Here is a 20,277-nt window from a genome sequence, read left to right as displayed (position 1 = left end):
CATGTGATTGAGTTTGTTGCGCCACATTTCTGGGTACTATGCAGCACCAACTTGCCCCTCAAGCTTTTATTTTGATATTCCTCTTTATAATAAGGTCCATATACGCATTGCTTTTACACGTTATTGAAAGATTGGACAAGGCATCGTTGGTACTCATCCCAAGATATCTGAACGACGATGTAAAAAAGCCATGTCACTTCTGCAAAAGAGCTCAAGAACACCCAAAGTACTCCTGGCCGAGATGAATTTCTATTAAAATCAATTGCTAGGTTCTGTCACAAAAAAGGGTTTCATTTTAGTTTAATGGGTTACAACTTTTCCGGCTCGAAAGACCTAATGCCACTCAGGCTATGATGATTGCCGTAGAAGAGGGGTCCGGAAATTTTGGCCCCCTGTGGTTCTTTAACGTGCACATACATCGCAATGCACATGGACGCCTCGCGTTTCACCTCGAAGATCTACCGCATTGGACGGGATCCGATCACGTATGATAGGGTGAAGCATTAGAGCCACGTAGCCACCGCCTTACCGCAGCGTGGCGGAGCTACCTATGTGCAGCGTGTAAAATGATTCGCCTGCTTTGTGTGGGATCACCTGCGCGCATCATGTCCAGACAGTGCAGATATATTAAATGATAAATATATAACAGAAAACTTCTGAGAGCACTGTGGAAAATATACTGAAAAAATGGCAAAGCCGATGCTTTGCTGCTGCACACGGTGCAACACGTTTGATCTCATTATCATTATCAACTAAGCGTACACTCATTATCATTGCTACTCTAATTATTGTCTTTATCACTAACTGTAGCATCATCGTCATCACTACTATCATTCTCACGGTAGACAAGGAGAATTATGATGCGCGTTTCACGATCTTGGGCGTGACGCAGTTGGTCAAAGCGCTCGGCTGGGGATCCGAGAAATGCAGGTTCGATTCCCGATGAAAAGAACGCACCAGCATAGAGATCAGATGCAAAGATCCGACAAACAGATCTCGCGCACAACTCTCGCGCACGGGATTTCGTTCCACGAGCCTAGAAAGACTTTCAATGTAAAAACAATTTATATTCTCTTTGTTATCCGTGGTGCGGGCGAAGTCTGACTTTGGACTCCATCTTACCTTATGTCGTTATCGTGACACTGAAAATTTATTTTTAAGTCAAACATTGATTGCTTAAATTTGCCCTAGCTATACACTCTTAACAGCCTATCTATTTGTGTATACGTTTAGTAGCACGTAACGTTTATTTTCGCGGTATACATGGCTCAACGTTTTTATGTATTTTTTCTTTGCAAGTTTTATAGGTACTTTATTGTGTACAGAGGTCACAAATTCCATTTGTAGGCGTAGGGCTCGCGTGTATCTTTAACGGTAACCTTTATAGCGGACGGACTGAGTGGCCTATACGTTTAACTTTTAAATTCTCAGCAAAAAAGAGGGCTAGGGGTCCACATTCGTAGAGGGCGAAAAGCAACGGACATTTAGTACGCGCCAAACCGCATTGTATTGCGATGGCTTGCTTCGGAAGGAGCGGCTTGGGTGGCTTTGGGTGCAGCCTCGAATCAATGACTTCGTACACGCTTAAGTAAAAGGGGTAAAAGGCAATAAGTTTTCCGCACGTAATTTGAGCCCGTGCTAAAGCCTTCCCAGCAAAGCATTAACGAAACCAGCGCTCGTTTTGTTTGTTATTTGATCTTGCTTATTTGTTTTGCACATCAGTATGCCATTTCATCAGTTGGCCTTCTTAACGCTCAAACGTTCATTCCCTAGTTAGCCTCGTTATTTTATTATGTTTTTAATGTTACAGGTTCTCAAAGTTCAAGAGGAAAACATTAAGATTGATGCCTTTTGGGATAATTGGGCTAGTTAGTTAAACAAGACTTCAGTAAAAGCACAGGTAGAAAGAAGGAAAGACATAGAATAGAAGAGAGTAGAGCGCTGTTCTGTTTGCAATTTTCTTGTGTTGTATCCCGTCCCTTCTTTCTACCTGCGCTGTTAGTGAAGGGAAAAGTTAAGGTTAACAATTTTGAGCAAAACAAAAAAGAATTCATGAACAATAATGTGAAGTTTTGCGCCAACGCAGCATAATAAATCAGCGATCGAACACACACCTATTTCGTTAATTATTGTGGTAAGGAGCGTTTTATATTGAAAGAGATCAATGCTGCTAGTTAACAGTTAGGGATTCTATTTTTTACAGGTTCTTGCAAAATATGATTGCGCATTATCACCATAACGCCATGGGGCACTTAGACTTTTTCTTGGTGATTAAGGCGATGATAAATCGAGGGGGGGGTGGGGGCGGTTGCAGAGCGTACGGACCAGACGCAGTGCCTAGTTCGCTCAAACGTATTTCAGAAACTTAACTTTCCTTAACTAGTTCCTCTGTTTCGCGCCATCAGCGTAGATGATGGTTATGTGCTCTAACTGCTTGTTATTAATATTGTTACATGGTGACAAGCAAGGAGACGGCACAACATGGTGACAGGATGAACGATGATTTAATGTCTGGCCTAGCGCGAGGGCTCCTCCATCTTCTTCGTAACGCTTCCCGGGGCCACCGAGCGATCGTCCCGATCGGTTCGCTTGAAGTTGATGGTGACGTGATGATGAGGATGTTCAAGGAAAGACAATAGTGAATGGCTTGCTTGCCATCACAATTTCTGATTCGTGGCTGATCCGCCTCCCCTGGAGCTCTTCCACCATCCGCCACCAAATCATCCATGGAACCGATGCCTGGAGGTCGCGTCGCTCGGCTTGGGCGGGGGTTGCGTGTTCGTGTCCATCTGTTCCTTCGGGTCATTCGAGTCCTTCGTCTCGGTTCGTGTTAGTCAGTCTGCTCTCCTTGTCTTCAGATCCGGGCTGGAGGTTGGGCGGTGGTAGCTGGTCGGGTCTGGGCTGGGGCGAAGCTGCTCGGCGATTTCCCTGGTCCCTCGGTCGATGGTTCCGGCTTACTGATCGCGTCGATGCTATAAGGCGAGGGTGAGCATCACGTACACCGCACCTCCAACCAAAACGTTCCATGGTGACAAGCAAACAGACGGCACAACATGGGGACCGGATGAACGATGATTTAATGTATGGCCTAGCGCGAGGGCTTCTCTCGCGCCACTGCCTATCTTCTTCGTAACACTTCCCGGGGCCACCACGTAACAATATGTTGACGTGAGTGCCGGAGGCGGTTGCCCAACCGGCTGACTGGGCAGGGTGCCAACTCGGTTTGTCATTATTAGTATGTCTACAACCCTGACAAACGTGGGCATGGCGCATGCACTAGGGTAAGTATTTTTGAGCTCATGCAGTCGTTCTTGCAGTCGTTCAGTCGAGATTCGTGCATATATTGATGGCTTTTAGGCTTTCTTGGGGCAAAAAGTTTCAGAACCTCTGCCTTCAATTACCGTTGCATTTCTTCCGGTTTTTGTAGACATAACTAGTTCGTACTTTTGTTAGCTTGCTTATACCATTCGCGCACTCAGTCTTTTGTACGTTGCAGCGGTTGGAAATGGTCATATTAAGGGGGGGGGGGGGGGGGGGCTCACACATTACTTTGTTAAGAATGCCCTGATAATTTTATTTTTCGTCTTGTCTGCCTCTTCGAACGTGGGAATGCTTTGTGACTTTTTTTACGCGGTTTGCCTTATTTACGGTAACTAAAGTGAGAAAACTATGCTTGCCTAGCGGCTACAATGGAATAGCTCCGACTCCAGGGCAGGGTAATGTGCTCCTCACTCTAGAGAATTATAGCATAAAATGTGCCTTCAACCTTTCCTTCCATCAGTTCTTAGGAATAAAATGCTACAATAGTACGTATTAACACGACAAATAATTATTTCTGGCCAAAGCTTCCGCACTGATGCAATGGGCACGGTGTAAGAATAAAGCACTAACGCTTCTGGCGACGGCGGAGAAATAGTTCAATCCATGTGCACGGCTTCTGCGGCAGTAAAGCGCCGTGCAATATCAACGGGATGTTATCGCAATGGCGCCGTCATGCATGTTTTTTTTTTTTTCTTTTTCTTTTGCTTTCGGCGAAGATTCACCACAACATCGACACTGACAAAGTTATTAGCGGGCCGCTTCAGATGACCGTGGCTAGTCCTTTAACCGCGGCCGCATTACGAACCGTTCAGTCTCAAACCAGTTACAAATTGTTCACAATACCCGGCTAATATTGGACGGCACTGACCGGCAGAATTTAAATTTTGGCGTCCCCACCGTCTCACCACTGGGTGCGTTTTACATTATGAAACGCCTAAATTGATGATATTGCACAAGCGTGGAACTATAACTGAAATTTTGAGCAAAATTTGTAGCTCCTAAACAGTTGACGAAATTTGTGTACGAAAAATGGCGGCTGTTTATTTACCTCAAGAAACAACGACTGAGACAGTGGCGTTGATGCGATATACGGTAAAGGAAGTCGCGTAAGGATGCGTATGACTTGCGGGATGAGCTGTCCGACGCTGTTTAAATAGGGAATCGGCTTAAAGGACAGTAGTTGTGCGAAGATAGTCAACAAATTCACCGATGAACGAACACTAGCTGGCGAATGTGCCGTCACTGTAGTTGCATGAGCGGGGCGTCTTTTTTGGTACCGGAGGCTTCCAACTTACGTTGTGATCTTAAGATTGCTGGCATCGCACCGCCGTCACTCAGCACGTGCGTGCATCGGTAGCGTAAGCTATCGTCAAGGCGCCGCGGGGCGATATTCAAACAAATTGGAAGGCGAAAGGTTCTACGTTTTCACCAAAAAAGTGAGGTCTTCGTATTTTGTTTCTGACTGCGTACGTCCGCCTACGACTTCTGAAGGTGGCAGTAAACTTCTACTGTGCCGGGTTTCCCTCAGATCTGCGACTCCAACATAGGCAATGTACTGGCTGTGGACCCCCGCTGCCTTGAATTTTACCACCTACGAAGCGCGTTCATCTGGTGGTATTCCCGTGCGTCTTTAGAAGCGCTGCTTCGTCTCAAGGGTGATCCAGGAAAGTCTTCGTCTGTGAATCTTCCGTTACAAATTCACGACCGCCTATGATCCTCAAACCAACAGCCTCACAGAACGCCTCAACCGTACGCTCACAGATATGTTCTCACTATCTCTCTATCGACAACCGGGATTTAGTCATGAATAAACCGTTTACAACGTTCGCATACAACGCTTCTCGTCAAGGTACCGCTAGCTACTCTCTTTTTATATGATCTTTGACCGACACCCATTACTTCCCTTCGATATCAACTACTCAAAAGTGATGCCGCCGCTAGTACTTGCGCGTTTGATGCCATCGTCCGCGCTAATGATACTTGCCAGATTGGTCGCGACGGACTCTTTGCCTCTCACTGCTTCAGGAATGTCATTACAACAGCCACGAACGCGATGTGCACTACGCTCCAGGCTCTCTCTCGTTCTGCTTTCGCTCCCGTCCCGTCGGGTTGGCTTGAGTGAAAAACTTCTTCCATGCCACACAGGTCCCTACCGTATTCTTCGCCAACCACAGACGTCACATATTAAATCACACCACTAACCTCCGACATCATGCTTGTGACACTCCTCAAGCCGTGTCGTTACCGCTCTACTTCGTTCAACTATAGAACGCACCGGGACTGTGCAGGTAGTATATCTAGCGTACCATGCTGGCATGAGCGAATGAAACACGAAGTGTCTGGGCCGTCCTGATGATGCAAACTAAATGCTCTACGGTGGAAACCAAGGCCGTCGAGTTAGAAAAGCAGTTAGTACATTTGGAAATATTCCAGATCCGCCAATCTGGAGATTCAAGGAGTGGCAAAAACTGACAATGAGGACGTGTCAGAAATTCTAACCACAATCGGCGAACTCATCAAAGAGCCAATCAATGTTTGTGATATTGAAGCCTGTCATCGAGTACCAAACCGTAAACATGACACACCAAACATTGTAGTTAAGTTCAAGTCTCGTGCGAAACGTGACACTACTCTTGAAAAAGCAAGAAAGGCTAGAATCAACAACGAAAACATTGGAATCAACAGCAAAGCTGCCATTTACGTTAATGAGCACCTCTGCCCCTATCTGAAACGACTCCTTGGAATAACAATAAAATGTAAGAAAGAACAGCACTGGAAGTCAGTTTGGACAGGAAATGGGAAAATATTCGCTCGAGAAAGTGACACCTCAAAAAGCGTTCATATAGCCCATGAGCAAGATCTTGTCAAGATAGTCTCTACACAGCCCCTCGACTCTTCGTCCTCGTACGAGAAAGACAAACCACCGTCTCCCGATACCTAAGCACATCTGCGCGCACTAAGCACACATAGCGCTCGGCTCCTTTCCTAATGGATTACAAAGAACTTGTTCTTCCACACTGCATAAAACCGCCTTGCTCCTCTGATAACTCTGTATTACAATTAAATGCACGCTCCGCAATAAATAAAGAAGATAACATTAGCCATCTGCTGACCCAGTTCTCTTTCAAATATAACATTATAATGGTTACAGAAACTTGGTATTATGATGGTTGTAATATGGTTCGTATTGACGGTTACAAAAACTTCACAATTAATCGCAAAAGCCGACGTGGTGGTGGAGTAACCATCTACATTGAAGACGATTTGAATTACGAAACTGTACCTGATTATTGCCGTGTCACCAACGATTATGAAATTGTAACTCTTCGACATAATCTTGAGATTTTGGCGGTTGTTTATCGTCCCCCCAGTGGCAGGTATGGAGTGTTTATATAATTTTTTGACCAATTCCTAGAATACCTGCGCACGAACAATTTTCACTTGATTTGTGGTGGAGATTTCAATTTGAATATGCAGGATGACAATGCCAGTGTCCATGATTTTGAGACAAGACTTTGTGCAAATGGTTTCACAAATGTTATAACAACGCCCACCCGTCTTACAGTGTCCTCATCTTCCACCCTTGATTTACTTATCACAAACACTGAAACAGCCGTGTCCTTTGCCGGTACGATCACTGCAGATATCAGTGACCATTGCCCTGTTTTTATGTTTTATCGTTCTCCTACGAGCTCAGACAAAAGTTGCCCTGATTTCATTACAATGCAATATATTTCAAACGAAGCTCTGTTATCTTTTGAGCAAAACATTGGCACATATGACTGGTCCTTTGCATTTCTATAAAGAAATGCAAACGACGCCTACTCGAGTTTCCTTGAAATTTTCGTAAAAATATATGCTGCGCACTTTCCCTTCAGAACTTTCCGTCCATCAAAAAAGATAAAAAAAGCCGTGGGTTACCACAGTTCACCTACGCATGATAAGAAAGAAAAATAAGCTCTTTCATGCATTTCTAAATGCGCGTACGCAGATGGCGCTCGAAAATTTCAAGGCTTCTCGAAATAAATTGAATTCTGAGCTTCGGCATGCAAAGACAGCATATTTTGAACATATTTTCGCTTCTATTACCAATTATCAACCAGAAGCCACTTGGAAAGCCATAAATAAAGTCCTTGGCCTTCGAAATAAGAACACCGCACCTGAGAAGATATTAGTTAATAATCGTGAACTTTCTGATCAAGCTCTAGCTGATCACTTCAATCAAGTATTTATCGACAGCATAACGACGGATCATAGCCTCCCATTTTCACCCCCTGACATTAATAGCCTTATTAAAAGTTTTGTTTGTCTCCCTGTCACAGAGGCAGAAGTCTCAAGAACATTCATGCAACTTAAGAATAGCCAAGCTCTTGACATAAATAATTTGCAAATCAAGCCTGTAAACTATGTATTACCGTCATTTGCTCCTATTCTCACGCACATTTTCAATTTGATCATTGAGGATGGCGAGTATCCTTACGAAATGAAAACGTGTAGAGTAACTGTCATACACAAAGGCGGCGACAAAACTGACACTAAAAATTACAGACCAATATCTGTTATACCAATATTCTCAAAAGGGTTCGACAAAATTTTATCCGTAAGGTTGACAGAATTTTTTGACCAGATGAGGCTTTTTTCTGATGCCTAGTTTGGTTTTAGAAAGGGGCGCTCGACAGAGCACGCTCTGCTGATTCTCAAAGAAAAGACCTTGGAGAATATTGAAAATAAGTTGCTTACTCTTTGTCTATTTATTGACTTTTCCAAGGCTTTTGATTCACTCAGTCATGATATCCTTTTAGATAAATTATTTTTGTATGGAATTCCAGGAACACCTTTAAACCTTATCAGATCTTACCTTCGAGACAGAAGTCAGTGCGTACACTTAGGTAACAGACAGTCCTCTTTTTTACCCATTGCAACTGGAGTTCCACAGGGTAGTATTTTAGGGCCGTTCCTTTTTAATGTGTATATTAATGACATTGTGACGACTGGGTTAGAGGGAAAATTTATTATTTATGCTGATGATAGTAGCATTCTTTAATCTGGCCCAGAAGAAAACAGTCTTGCAACACAGACTTGCTCGAAAGATTGGTTTTCTGGTCAAAGAATAACCGATTGAAAATTAATCCGGCAGAAACAAAAGTAATTATTTTTCGGCCGAGAAATAAAGTAGTAAGCTTGGCGACCACTCTTAACTGTGATGGAGAAGAAATTTCAGTTGTAAAAGAACATAAGATTCTAGGAGTGACGTTTTCCGATTCATTAACATGGGACTCGCACATCACTAATATCTGCGCAAAACTAAGTAAAACAAGCGGGGCCTTATCTCGCTGCCGCTCATTACTTCCAGTGCACACTAAACTTCAAATATATCAGGCGCTGTTCTTCTCATACATTAACTATTGCAATTTGGTGTGGTTGACAACAACTAAAGGCAACATTAAGAAGGTTTACATGCTGCAAAAGAAGATTTTGCGCATTATAGCTAACATTGACTACTTCTCTTCAACTGAACAGTATTTTCCTCAATACAATATAGTCCCGATACAAAACATTTATGAATTTCGTATGCTGCGCTCATTTTATTTATAATCACCCGCTTTCAGGCAGTTCATTACGTCTATCGCATCCTTACAACATTATCAAAGCAATGCCTTTACACGCAGCACTGATGTGTAACTGATTCCACGCTTCCGCACCAATTACAAACTACAGTCTTTGAAACATAATCTTCCAGAAATTCTCAATAAGTATAATGAATTTAGCAGCCACAACCTCAACCGATTACGGCAGTATTTTTTATCCCATTAGATTTTAGTGGGTGATATATCCTGCTATCCTGATTTTCAGAAGCCGTTAATATGAAAATGTACTTGTTTCCTGTATGTTTCCCTTTAGAAGCACGATTTGTATTGCATCTTTAGATTTTTTTTCCTCTCTCGCATCTATTCTCTGAATGACGTCATTGCTGTTTTGTTGCAAACATGTATCCATTTTGTCCTATCATAGTTGATTTTTTCATATGTACAAATCTGTACCATGAATTTTGTGTATTTTATTTTTCATTGTACTGTCCTATGCATGGTAGGCCACCATGCCCTGCCTTGTACATTTGGGCACCTGGGCCTTGTCAAGCTGACATGAGAGCTTTTAGCCCAGGTGACCCTTCAGAAGCTTTCTGAAAAATAAAATTGAATTGAATTGAATACAACACAGTGTGTGTAGGGCTAAGCGGAGCCTGGACTAGTGTCACAGACTACTCTTTTGTTTTCCACCCGTAGCAATATAAAAAAATTCACAATTGTAAATTGGTCCTGCTTGCATGCACGTGCGTCCTGCTGTGTAGCTTTTGTCATCAGTCTGTGATTCCCGAATTTTTTTTTAACGCTGTTTCGCCATTTTTAAGGTGTTACCTTCCGGTAATAAATCAGTTTTTATTGAGCGCTTTTGTTTTGTGTTGTGACCCTATCTTTGTGTGGTTGCGTTTATGCGCTATTACGTTTTAGCCTTCGATATGCTGTTTTAATGAAACCTACCTTTACACACAATATAGAAAGATTCCGTTTAAAGCAACAGTTTTGTTTCACATAAATATTGACACGCCCTACTTTTGCAGAATGTTTCTTAACGCATATCTGTCTGACACGCGATATTTTTAAGACACACTAAAATGTGGCACGCCACATGACCAGTGATTAAAAGCGTTATTCTCTTGATATATCTGGTCTTGGTCTATGCTGCACATTCAAGTAAAGGTTATAAGATGAAGCCAGATCGTAGATACATCCAGTCATCTGAGATGATCAACATCTGCGCTGCGCATTGAAACATCTGTTAATGCTAAAAAATTTTTTGCTGCTGCTGCGTTACAGAGACGAGAGACAGCTGGCACAATGTTTTGACACTTTGTAACAGTAGGCTCTTGGCACAGGTGGCAGTTATATATAGCGAATGATCACCGCTTTTTGCTACGTCATCTGCGTTGTTTAATGTCAACTTTGATGTTTTCACCTCCCCTTAATTTAAAGGTGATGATGATTTCTTTGAATGGCCGCTGCCCACTTGGTTCATTGTTATCATCGCAGCGGAATTAATTTTTTGGGGTTAATTATTGGTTTGTTCAGATGCGTATAGGTAACTCTCTGCCGCCTGCTATCACTACTAAATGGAATTACTACAATGCAGCATTATGCCCAAAACAGAAACGAAAGCACAACGTGCGAGATGATGATGATAAACACTTCATTTACTCCCAAAGAAGGGGAACCAGCCGAAAGCCTGATTGCACTGCCTAGAGAAGGATTCCTTGGAACTCTGCAGCCTCCAATGCGCGCAAAATGAGCTGGCGCTGTTGGGCGAGCTCGGTGGTACACAGGAGGGACTCCCACGCATCCCTTGTAGCTGTATTGTCTGCGTTGTGTCGTTTTCATGTCCACATCATGTGAATAAATGTGGCCGGTTGTGAGCAGAGTTGGCAGCTAGGTGCAATAAGATTTGGGAAACTTTTGGTATATAGCCAAGGGTTGGGAAAGGTTCCTGTTTGTATTTTTCGCCAATGGACGGCCTCGCGCCGGGATAGTTCCCGGTGTGCAGAGGGCTATAGACACCGTTCGAGCCGATAATGCTGGAAGATGTCCGTGTATGTAACAAGGCGTGAATGAGTGCCTTGGGGAGTGTCAGAGGAAGCGTCAGGCTGAGGAAGGTGCTCCGCCCGGTAGCTGAGTTCTCGGGCTAGAGCATGCGCCTGTGCATTCCCGCTGAGCGCCTCATGAGCTGGGGTCCATATGAGAAGATGAGGTGTAGGCGGTAAGGGAAGAGATCTGAGGATAGTGTGTGCCTGTCGGGATATACGACCTGCATCGAAGTTACGGATTGGCTGTTGGGAATCGCTAACGAAGACTTTGGTGGAGGGGTCGGTCAGAGCTAACGCGATGGCAACCTCTTCCACAGTGGTAACAGTTGCGGCGTTGAGGACGCTGCAGGCGTTGTGCCAATTTCGGTGCGGTGCCAATGCAACCGCTACCATAGCGGGGCGACGGGGGTGGTGGGAGGCATCTGTGTACGTAACGTCGGGGCGACCGGTAAAACGTTTGTGGAGTTGCCGCTCTCCGTCGGCTCTGCGCTCTGTATGATACTCTGGATGCATAGGTTTGGGAAGCGGAGGTATACGAAGACTGAGTCTGCTCAGGCGTGAGGTCCATATACGTAGAAGTCGCCCTCAGAGGAGTGATTCCAACCTAGCTCAGTACTGCACGGCCCGCATGTGTCAGCGAGAGGCGCTCATATTGGGAAGTTAGAGTTGCTTCAATCAGCTCGTCGACTGTGTTGGAGATCCCGAGGGTCATCAGTTTGGTGGTGGAAGTGGACATGGGTAGACCCAATGCTGTCTTGTATGCATTGCGCAGCGATGCATCCAGTCATTCCCGATCTGTTCGTGTGAGGCGAAGGTGAGGGGCAACATAGGCAATGCGCGTACAAACGAAGGTTTGTACGAGGCGCAGAAGGTTGGATTCGCGCATGCCCATATGCTTGTTGGCAACTCTCTTCAGCAGGCAGCTGATCTGGATTACAGATTGATCTATTCGCTGAAAAGTAATGGCGTTTCCTTCATTATCTTGTTGTTGAAGGCCGAGGATACGGATTCGGTCGGTACGGGGTATGGGAGTGCCCCGTACTTGCAGATTGAAGGATGCCGGAGGCGATCTGGGGCGTCTTTCCTGGATTGGGACAATGATGTATTCACACTTGGTGGCCGAGCAGGATAGGCTGACTGTGGCCAGGTAGGTACCAACGCGATCGATGGCTATCTGCAGAGTCTCCTCGAGCTGGCCGTCACTGCCGTGTGTAATCCACAGAGTGAGGTCGTCGGCGTATAGGCTGGTGTGCAAGTGGGGGATATCTGCCAAAAGATTGCGCAGGCCAAGCAGCACAATACTGAACAGGAGTGGGGAAAGCACTGAGCCTTGGGGTGTACCCCGGCTTCCAGGAGAGATGGTGGAAGGATCTCCTCAGCCGGTGTCAAGTTGCACTGTGCGGTTCGTGAGAAAGTCGCGTATATATGCACACGTTCGTTGTCCCACCCCTAGGGTCTGGAGGTTCTGCAGAATGGCTTCGTGCCGGACATTGTCAAAGGCCTTCGCGACATCTAGACCAACTATGACTTTGGTGTCCAAAGTGCTATGTGTCAGCACCTAATGCTTGAGCAAGAGCATGATGTCTGGGGCCGCAAGGTGTGGTCGAAAACCAAACATCGTGTCTGGAAGTGGGTTTTGTTCTTCTAGGTAACGAAGAAGACGGGTCTGGCTTACACGTTTCAATAGTTTTTCCACGCAGGACGTGAGAGAAATGGGGCGGAGGTTCGAGAGAGTAAGTGGTTTGCCCGGCTTGGGGATGAGCACGAGGTTGGCGCATTTGCACTCTTGCGGGATGGCTCCCCGCTCCCAGCATTTTTGCAGAAAGTGTGTGAGAGCATGAATCGAGGCGTCGTCGAGGTTCCGAAGCATACGGTTAGGTATCCGGTCCGGGCCTGCAGCTGAGTTTGTCTTGAGACGATTGAGCTCAACTCGTACCTCCGGTAAAGGGATGGGAGCATCTAAACGGACGTTTTCCTTGCCCTGATAAGGAGAGAAAGATTTCACCGGTCCTGGGCGGATGTAGGTGTCTACTAGCTCCTGTATGAGGGCATTTGAGGTTCCCGAAATTGGTGGAAGATACGCTGGAGCTGCTGGCGAGCTTGGAACTTTCTCCCTTCAGGGTCGAGGAGGTGACGGAGTAATTTCCAGGTGCTTCTGGTGTTAGGAGCCTTATCCATCTGGTAACATATATTGTGCCAGTTTTGACGTGTAAGCTCCATGGCATAATTTTCGATATTTGTTTGGACTCGGGTGAGCCGTCGACGAAGATTCCAATCCCACTTGCGAGTTTGCATCAGGGCCTCCAGCTTGCGCTTGCGGTCCCACAGTTCAGTTCAGGCGTTCAGTCGTGTCCGACTCTTCGTGACCCTATGGACCATGTCACGCCACGCTTTCCGGTCACTCACTATCTTCTTAACATCACATAGCTTCATCTGCAATGCCTCGAGAATGCCATCTAACCATCGCGTTCGCTGCCTACCCCTTCTCCGGCGACCCTCAACCTTTCCCAACATCAAATCTTTCTCCAGTGACTCCTCTCTTCTCATCAGATGACCAAAGTAGCTGAGCTTTAACTTTAGAATTTGACCCTCCAATGAGCAGTCAGGGTTTATGGTCGACAATATCGACTGATTTGACCTTCTGGCAGTCCAAGGAACTCTTAAGAGTCTTCGCCAGCACCACAATTCAAACGCGTCAATTCTTCGGCGGTCAGCCTTTTTCACAGTCCAACTCTCGCATCCATACATCACAACTGGAAAGATCAATACACGGGTTATACGGATCTTGGTTGGCAGACTAATGTCTCTGCTCTTCACTAGGCGGTCAAGGCTAACCATTGCTCTCTTTCCCAGAAGCAGGCGTCTCCTAATTTCATGGCTGCAGTCTCCTTCCGAGGTAATCTTAGCGCCCAAGAACAGAAAATCTGTCACAGCTTCCACTTCTTGTCCATTGATGCTCCAGGACTTGATAGGGCAAGACGCCATGATCTTCGTCTTTTTAATGTTCAGTTTAAGCCCAAACTTCTCACTCTCTTCTTGTACGCGCATCAGAAGTCTCTTGAGTTCCACTTCACTTTCTGCCATTAAAGTGGTATCATCCGCATATCTAAGGTTGTTGATACGTTTTCCAGCAATCTTCACTCCAGCTGAAGACTAGTCCAGACCGGCCTTTCTCATGATGCACTCTGCATATGGGGTAAATAGGCAGGGCGACAGTATGCAGCCTTGCCTCACCCCTTTCTCAATCGGAAACCAATCAGTAAGACCATGCCCAGTTCTGACTGTGGCCTCTTGCCCTTCATAAAGGTTCCTGAGGAGACAGATGAGGTGAATTGGAACTCCCATCTCCTGGAGAGCTTGCCACAATCTGCTGTGATCTACGCAGTCAAACGCTTTCGCATAATCAATAAAGCAGAAGTAAATGGGTTTCTGGAACTATCTTGCTTTTTCCATGATCCAGCGAAGGTTGGCAATTTGGTCTCTAGTTCCTCTGCCCTTGCGAAACCCAGCTTGCACGTCCGGAAGCTCCCGATCCACATACTGCTGCAGCCTACCGTGCAGGATTTTCAACATCACCTTGCTAGCATGCGAAATAAGCGCGACCGTGCGGTAGTTGGAACAATCTTTGGCACTGCCTTTCTTTGGAATGGGGATGTAAACTGACCTCCTCCAATCCTGTGGTCACTGCAGGGTTGTCCAAATCTTTTGTCATAATGTATGCAGTGTGTTAACAGCGTCGTGGTTGAGGTTTTGAAGCACAGTTGGGCATAATATCTGTCACAGTCTGGTACGAAGTCTTCCACAGCAACTTCAGCAGTGACATCTGCAACTTGTTTGAGGATGTCGGCTGACCAAGCGGCGATGTCTGTGACAGGTTGGGAAGACTCTTTTCTCTTGGTGCGAAAGCAGTCCCAGTTGACCGCTTTAGCTGGTCGCGTACGTTGTCGAGTAGGCTCCTGAATTACAATCTACAGAACGTAGTGGTCGCTTCCGAATGTTTCCCGAGTATTGCGCCGGGTAGCCGCGATCCCCGGTCCCGTAAAGGCGAGATCCGAGGTTGTGTCCCGCGAGACGCTCGTTCCTCTCCGAGTGTGTTGGGTGATATCCGTTAAGAGGTTCAGATGGAGTGCGTGCCAATCGTCCCAAAGCAATCGGCCTTTAAGCGTGTCGTAGTGGTAACCGCATGCTTGATGCGGAGCGTTGAAATCACCGAGAGTAATTAGAGGTTGCCCTCGCGCTAGCTGCTGTACTCGGAGGAAAAGTGGCCCGAAGACGGCCTTGCGTGATCGAGGTGGGCTATAGACGTTGAGCACAAAAAGGCATTGCCTGGTCGCACGAGAGGGCCGGGGGAGAATTTCGAGAAGGATATGGTCTGGGAAAGTGGAGTCTAGCTCTTGTAAGATAACCGTAAGGTTTCTCCTAACTAGAGTAGCCACCTGGGAGTTTGCTCTTCCCGATGTATATGTCCGATATCCAGCCAATTTCGCATGTTTCCCTGCTTCTTGAAGGGCAAAGATTTCTGGGGGGGTCGCTCGCGGTAAGGAACTGCTGAAGGACCGCGCTGTTGCGCGCGAACCCCCTGCAGTTCCATTGCTAGATGGTAGTGTTACCCGAGCGAGCCGCCATGATTAGGTTGGGAGGAGTTCGGAGTGGATGTCTTTGGGTGATTTGGCGTCTGAACCGGGAGCGGGGTAATGCCATCATGGTTGCAGAGGGAGTCGATTGCCTTACCAAGAGATTCTAGCTGTAGAGCAAACTGAGAGCTGAGGGTGCGAAATGAGTTCTCAATATGTTCCTCCAGCGATTGAATACGGCCTTGAAAGAAGACGCCCTGTGCTTCGAAGCGCGCTATTTGTGCATGTATGTCTGCCGTTTGCGTATCGCTTGCGGCAAGAGCCTTACGTTTGTGGGCAGTGCCAGCTGGTGCGGGGGAAGTAGGAGGAGGAGGAGCGTCTAAGCGTTTTTCGATAGTTTCGACTCTATAAACTAGTTGTGTTACGACAGCCGTGAGGTGTGTAATGGATTGTTCGAGTGCGTGAGAAGTGGGAGTCCCTCCTAGCGTACTCACCGCTTGAGGTGGAGCCTGTGGCGGTCTTGGCGGAGCCGGGCCCCAGGAGCTGGACGACTGTAGCCGTACTTGGCCGCGTTCTGGATGGTGTCCGAGGTGATACCCTTGAGGCATTTGGCCCGAGGTGTGGGAAGGAGTGCTTAGTACTAAGCCAGGAGATCAGTGTACATACATAACGGGTCATAGCCCAGCTAGACAATAGGCAGATTTTCGCACTATGCAAATCCTCTTGAACTCGCAAGATGTTTCAACCAATCTATAACAGCCCTAATAATTTTTTTTTTCAGATATTTCTGCCGGCTGACGACTTAATAAAGCTGGTATCAACATTCGAGTGTGGAAAGGTTTTGGTTGTGCGTTACTCTGCAAATCTGGCGCTTTTCACTGATCGGCCATGATTTGAGCGCCATTCAATTTGAAACAAACACAACAGACGGCACAAATGGCACTTGTTTACACTTGCTGTATTTTGCCTTGCACACTATTTATATGTTGTTCTTTGTTGGCAGTTTGTCTTTTATGCTATTTTGGCGCATGTTGTTTTGTGATGTGCCCTTCTTTGGTGTCTCTCGGCAATTGTAGCGTACTGGAAAGAGCGTACATTTCCCGCTGCCGAGCATCAAAATCTCGACATACACTCTTGAGCAAGTGCAACAGAATTGCAATCTACAAATACTGCGACAGAAGAGAGCATCACAGGTACAATTGTTGTTAGCATTGCTAAAATATTTTTCAAGAGGTGAAAACATCCTAAAGTGGTTTTTACTCGCGCACTGGCTTCTTATTTGGCTCGAACACATGGCTTGAGCAGGCATGATGGGTACATTATTACTTGCGTTCGCAGTACAGTAGCTTCTTTAAAATATCCACGGCGCCAATTACGTACCTCCGCGGTTCTAACGGGATTCAGACCTAGACAGACGGCAATTGAAGCGGGCAAATAACAGCACAGCAGGTTAGATAATCCGACTAGTGCTTGTCTGGTTGTACGCTACTGATTACAGTAGTGTCAAAAGAAGACAGACCCTCGGGGCTGATGCTCCGAATCTCGCAGATTGTACAACTGACCGAAAGCCGTATAGCTGATAAGGTCGTCTGATATTTGATTTAGCCCTTCTGTCCTCTGAAGGGTTGTTTCAGGTTTGCACCTCGAAGTGCATTTTTTCTACTACTTGTCAGCTTTCCGAATTTCTGTTTAGGAACGCCTGTATGATATTGTGTGAAATTGAAGTTTTCGATCGATTCGTGAGAGTTGTGAGCAATTAAGAATTTCAGTCATAACCCCAGGCCGTGATGAAGCAAAATACGTGGTGATGGAATTCCTGATACACCAACAAAACATCATACAGACACAACAGGGTCAACCTTTTTATCCTTGTGTTTCGTCTGTGTTCTCTTCCAATGTCACGCCATGTAGACGCCAGCGGATCGGAGGCCAGGTGTGAGAATTAAGAAATCTCTAAAACAGACAAATGCAAACCCGATTGCTTTCCTGAAGGACAAAGCGCGAACGTTTGAAGAAAATTCAAAATTAGTAACGTCTGCGTTTTCGAAACAGTATCAGTTTCATTCTGAGACAAGAACGACGCCGTTGAATATCAATAATTCGCAATTTCGGCGACATACAGAGGGGGTCACTGGAAATCCAATAGGGTTTTTCGAAGGTTGGTCCGACTAGTCGGCGGCAGCGCTGCGCTGGAAGAGACGGCATCAAAATTGTTATGCGTGTGCGCTATTTTGTCGCAAAAGCATTCAATTCAGGCTATTTTGTGTTGTAACTGTACAAGAATTTTGTGCGCGGGCATTCAAGTGTGGTAGAATCCACCCGATGCAGTGATGGCTGGTCTGTTATGCAAAGCATTCGAGTACCGCGGGCGTGGAGCGGCAGCTACCACTTGTACGGAAGCGGCTACAATCGCGGCAACAAAGTCCGCAGAGACACGTGCGCCGCGAACAAGAGGGATACCGAGAAATTCTTCACCTCTTATCCCATACATGGTACTCATTTCGGCATAAAGTCCCCGTTCATGCTTTTGTAGGTGCACGCTGACCTCACTGGTAGCTATGGATTTTCGATGAAGTAAATTGTGAATAAGCCCAGACGAAAGTATTTTTGAGCAGTGGTCGCTTGATAATCGGCGCAACCATGTCTTAAAGAAAAGAATAGCTACAACTTCCTGAGTAAAACAAAGGCTACTACAGGATTTGAATGTCTCTCCACGTCGTCGTAAATATACTGCGAATTCTGTGTGCATGTGGTAGCTTAACTCAAGCGTTTCGCACAAGTACCTGTATAGTCTCTGCACCAGCGGTTACTGATAAAACATGTTGCGCTCAAGGGGCGGTAGTTCCCAGGGAAGTAGTGCAGGCAAGCAATGACGATGAAACGACTCCAAAAACAACCAGCAGCTCATGTCGTTTGAGTGTTTATTCTTCGCGTCCAATCTTCTCGTGCTGCTTTAAATGCCCCTGATGTCTATAACTGACTTTTCAAAGCATATATTTGCAATTACATTTATTCTTCACCTTGCGATCTTTAAGGAAAATATGTATGGAGGCTTACGTCGTCTTTGGACGCAATGTTCAAGTACTGTGCGTGAAATACAGGAAATTGAAACTTGGGAAATGAATTTCCTGTTTGACTTATATTGTGTTTCTTCATACGCATGCGTGGAAAATAAGCTCTTGTATATCGAAAGAGCACTCAAAACAGAACGACATTCTAAAACCAGTACGCATTGCGACAATCATCATATATGTTGTGCGGGAGGCGCTTCCGCAAGCGGGCCGTACGCTTAGGGCGAAGCGGCAACACCTTATGTGGAACTTGCGAATAATTGGTTCACAAGAAAGTAAAGACACAATATCTGTCTGTGGACACCTGAACCGCGCCGTAAGGGAAGGGAAGAAGGTGAGAGTGAAAGCGGAAAGAGAGCAAGGAAGGGCTCCGCAGTAATTTCGACCCTCTGCCAATCTTTAACGTGCACTGATATCGCAAGCCACACGGACGTCATTTCGTTTCGCCTCCATCAAAACGCAGCCGCCAGCGCTTAGGACAGTTGTCGGACGTCTCACCAAAACTGCACCGCCAGTTTATAGAAGGAGGCATGCTGCTATTAAATTCGTGACTGAATCTCTGTATCAATCGCATAATATATTACTACAAAATAGAACAAAACGCTCCTGCATTTACGAACTGCATACCCACAACATACAGGAAAATGCTGGACTCGGCCTGCTTCAGGCACAAATAACGGCGACTAGATGGTCATGTATTAACAAGAGTCAGTAGCAAAGAGCCTGGTTCGTGTACACATTGTTTTCCGCTTCTTAATGTCGTCCTTTCGAGTACATTAGTACTTTCTTTAAGTACTTTACGTTTAGGTACTTTCTTTTGATCTATTTTGACCAGGAGCTTTAATATTGACAAACACAGCACTGCCGCACAGCAGCGTATTAGGCGTTCACAGACAACAGCTTAAAATTTTATTTGGAACGCAATCACATTCTGTGTGCCATTTTAATTTGATCAGTTCGTTCATTAACTTTGTAGCTCCGCAAAGAGGTTGTGAAACAGGCTTTGAGAAATATATAATTTAGAGAATGCACCCGCTTTCTCGGCATCCATATTACCCGCGGAAATAGATTATCTGCATTGAAAGAACAATGTACATTTTCCGAATGATCTAGGTCCTTCTGGAACTCATAATATTATGTGCCATTTTAACAACCGCTTAATCTCGCTGCCTTTCCACCTCCTCCTCTTCCTCCTTGACAGAGGACATCATCATCACCATAATATTGCCTCATTGAAGAACATCCAAAAGATGGCAACTGGAACAGGAGCACGAGGCAGAAAGAGAAGGAAGCCTCAACGCAGGTCTGGTTTGTTGCATACTTCAATCTGCGCATTTTGCGGGAAACCGGAACCAATCGAACATTTCTTGCTGTTTTCCCGTGTGTGCAATCAATTTTGAGAAGAGCAACAGCCCCAGGTAGCACAAAGTGGGCTATGAAGGGTGGGCCCCGGTGGGCCCAATGTAGGCAATGCAGGACAGCCCCGGTGGGCTCAATGTGGGTGCTGCAAGAGGGGCCGACGTAGCCCCGAAGGGGGCTGTGGACAAAGCCCCAATGGGCCCCACTAGGGGCCGATGCAGGCAGCCCTTGCGAGGCTGCCCACATTTTTCCGGCATTGTTAAAAGGACACATCCCGCCAACTCCCCGCGATGGTCCTACTTTGGACCGATTTGGG

At 46.0% G+C, this 20,277-nt stretch overlaps 1 long non-coding RNA gene across 1 annotated transcript in view; it reads left to right on the top strand.

The window, feature by feature from the left end:
• LOC146193319 (uncharacterized) overlaps positions 1–19,905 on the top strand; it is a 55,561-nt gene extending 35,656 nt beyond the window's left edge. Inside the window, exon 3 of the long non-coding RNA XR_014706440.1 lies at positions 19,804–19,905. This is a non-coding gene — a long non-coding RNA (uncharacterized LOC146193319). The remainder of the gene's footprint in view (positions 1–19,803) is intronic.
• Positions 19,906–20,277: the final 372 nt, after the last annotated feature.

The sequence above is a fragment of the Amblyomma maculatum genome, chromosome 4, assembly GCF_055883805.1.
Source record: "Amblyomma maculatum isolate TAMU_Amacu chromosome 4, ASM5588380v1, whole genome shotgun sequence".
NCBI classification, from domain to species: Eukaryota; Metazoa; Arthropoda; class Arachnida; order Ixodida; family Ixodidae; genus Amblyomma; species Amblyomma maculatum.
The sequence above is the reverse complement of the archived record's forward strand: the minus strand, read 5'-3'. Positions and strand labels throughout refer to the sequence as shown.